The sequence below is a fragment of the Octopus bimaculoides genome, chromosome 3 (genome assembly GCF_001194135.2).
Source record: "Octopus bimaculoides isolate UCB-OBI-ISO-001 chromosome 3, ASM119413v2, whole genome shotgun sequence".
Classification (NCBI taxonomy): Eukaryota; Metazoa; Mollusca; class Cephalopoda; order Octopoda; family Octopodidae; genus Octopus; species Octopus bimaculoides.
In genome coordinates, this window is record NC_068983.1 from 5,017,919 (window position 1) to 5,021,214 (window position 3,296).

The window sequence follows — 3,296 nt, forward strand, 5'->3', positions numbered from 1 at the left end:
AGGGTGGGGAGGGACATACACAAACGCAAAGACACAGACACATTTTTAATATATATATATATATATATATATATATATATATATACACAAAGGGCTTCCACACAGTCCTCTTGTCTCGCAAGGCATTGGTCCACTTGGGGTTATTGCCATGCAGTAGGATTGAACCCAAAGCCACATGGCTGCAAAGCAAGCTTCTTAACCACATAGACATTTATAGAAAATCTAAAGCAATTCATTTTTAGCTATATATTTAGTTTTGGAAATAAAACCATTATTGATTGACAGGATTACAGCAAGACCAGTCATTGGTTCACTTCTAATGGCTAAAACAAGCAAAAGAGGAAAAGATAAAAGAAGCAAAAATCTAGCTGTAATGAAACAGTTTTGAGAATCTTATATGTGTGAGGTTGCTTTGAGGTCATCAAAGGTTGAACGGTGGAGCATTTGTTGGTGGTTTTGAACTTTTTGTTTGTTTGTCTGTACTTGTGTGTAATGGGTGTGGTACAAATGTGATTCCTTGATGCGTTATATCAATTGTGTCTTTGGATTTGCGTCAATGGTCTCTGTCTATGGCATCGAGTGTATGTCACGCGTAAATCAAAGGTGGCTCTTAAAGATCTTTGTCCATGGTGTTGCTATATGTCATGCGTTAAGTGCTAAGGTTCTGTGTGGATGACTCAAAAGGTGCAGAAGCTACAGAAGGACTGTGTTGTCTGCATAGGAATGAATGTTGTTAGAAGTAAGAGCAAGTGGGTCATTGGCATACAGAAGAGTGTGGGAGACTTAACCGAACCTTGCAGTGTATCAAAGTTGATAGCAAGAGAGAGAGAGAGAGCATTGTCAGCATATAGAATTGGCTGACAGAAAACCTCTGATCCAAGGCGGCGAGCTGGCAGAATCGTTAGCACGCCGGGAGAAATGCTTAGCGGTATTTCGTCTGCCGTTATGTTCTGAGTTCAAATTCCACCGAGGTCGACTTTGCCTTTCATCCTTTCGGGGGCGATATATTAAGTACCAGTTACGCACTGGGGTCGATGTAATCGTCTTAATCCCTTTGTCTGTCCTTGTTTGTCTCCTTTATGCTTAGCCCCTTGTGGGCAATAAAGAAATAAGAAAACCTCTGATCCAAGAGGTGAGAAACATTTAAGTCATTAGTAAAAACTTGACTACAAGAAAGGCATGTGCTGTCTGTTAGGTGAAGGCATGGATATGTGGTAAGAAGCTTGCTTCCTAACCACATGGTTCTGGGTTCAGTCCCACTGCAAGTCACCTAATGCAAGTGTCTTGTATTGTATCCTTGGGTCAACCAAAACCTTGTGAGTGGATTTAGTAGGTGGAAACTGAAAGAAGCCTGTCATATGTGTGTGTTTGTGTGTGTGTGCATTGTCTGTGTTTGTCCCCCACCACTGTATGACAACCAGTGTTGGTGTGTTCACATCGCTGTAACTTAGCAGTTCAGCAAAAGCGACTGATAAAATAAGTATCAGGCTTTAAAAAAAGTACTAGGATCGATTCATTCAACAAAAAAATTCTTCAAGGCAGTGGCCCCAGCATGGCCACAGTCTAATGACTGAAACAAGGAAAAGATAAAAAGATAAAGATTAAAGGATGGTGGGCAACAAGAGTTGAGAGACAAATGTTGTGGATTAGTAGCTTGAGGACCAATTCTTTTTAAGTGTTGGGCCTCATGGAGGCAATGACTGAGACTTTTGGCATTATGTGGCAGTCGTGGCAGACAGCAGTGTCATGAAATGGCACCTGTGCCAGTGCATGTAAAAACTCCCATTACACTCTTGGAGTGGTTGGTGTTAGGAAGGGCATCCAGCTGTAGAAAACCATGCCAAATCAGATTGGAGTCTGGTGCAGCCTTCCAGCTTACCAGCCCTGGTCAAACCGTCCAGCCCATGGACATCATCATCATCATCATCATCGTTTAACGTCTGCTTTCCTTGCTGGCATGGGTTGGACGGTTTGACTGAGGTCTGGAGAGCCAGAAGGTTGCACCAGTCTCCAATCTGATCTGACAATGTTTCTACAGCTGGAAGCCCTTCCTAATGCCAACCACTCCGTGAGTGTAGTGGGTGCTTTTTATGTGCCACCGGCACAGGAGCCAGTCAGGTGGCACTGGCATCAATCACATTCAGATAGTGCTTATTACGTGCCACCGGCACAGGGGTCAGCCAGGGGTTACTGGCATCAGCCATGTTCGGATGGTGCTTTTAACTTGCCACTGGCACAGGAGCCAGTCTGGGGGCACTGGCTACAGATGATGATGATGATGATGATGAAGGCTTTCATGTCAAACCATGTTGGTATATTTGCTGATATCAAATGCAACATTTTTTTTAGTGACCTTTGGGGTGTGAATGTGTCACGTAAGAGAATTTTCCATCATATGTTGCTCCCTAAAAAGTCTAACAATGGTCACAGAGATGTAGGAAGAGAGGATGACCAGAGGGATTGTTCCAGAGAAAGAAAGTGTGAAGGATTTGGTAAAAGATAGGAATTAACTTTGGAGCACATTGTATTGAATGTAATGAAAGTGACTCTATCACGGTCCATCGTTGATTAGAATGACATGGTAAACCAGGTATGGTGGAGTGTGAGAATATTAGAGGAGTTGTTGGTTGTATTGTGTGCAGGACAAGGGTGTGTAATATTGGTTAGTGTCAGATCATACCTGTTGTGTTATAGATAAAAATACAGGTAAATTTCTGATTGGTTCCTCTTGTATTAAATGAAGTATTTTGGTTTCTTTAGTGTAAATTTGTAAAAATTCATTTTCTTTCTTTTTGTGATTAAAAGTTGAAATAAGAAAATGGGTGTGGCTGGTTGTGGTGGTGGTTGGGGTGGTGGTTGGCTGGGAAAGTTAGCAGTTGAGTATTGTTATTATTGTGTGTAGTAGGGTGTGTGTGTGTGAAAGAACAGAATTAAAGCAGGGAGAGAGAGGTGGGGGAAGAGACACAGCAGAGAGACACATAGAAAGAGACAGATTTGTCTAGCAAGAGGTCATCTATCTATTTGTCTGTTTGTCTGTCTGTCTGTCTATCTATCTATCTATCTACCAAACTGACTATCTCTCTCTCTCTCTCTCTATCTAGCTGTCTATCTACCAAACTGACTCTCTCTCTCTCTCTCTCTCTCTCTCTCTCTCTCTCTATCTATCTATCTACCTACCTACCTGCCTACCTACCAACCTATATATGTATATGTGTATTATTATTATTATTGAGTGAGAGAGCAGCGCATGCCATCAAAGTGACATACGAAGCCCAGTATACCCATCATGACTACCC

At 42.1% G+C, this 3,296-nt stretch overlaps 1 protein-coding gene across 1 annotated transcript in view; it reads left to right on the forward strand.

The window, feature by feature from the left end:
* Nucleotides 1-3,296, forward strand: part of LOC106879775 (centrosomal protein of 72 kDa) — a 50,016-nt gene that overhangs the window by 34,766 nt on the left and 11,954 nt on the right. The gene's annotated exons all lie outside the window — the stretch shown is intronic.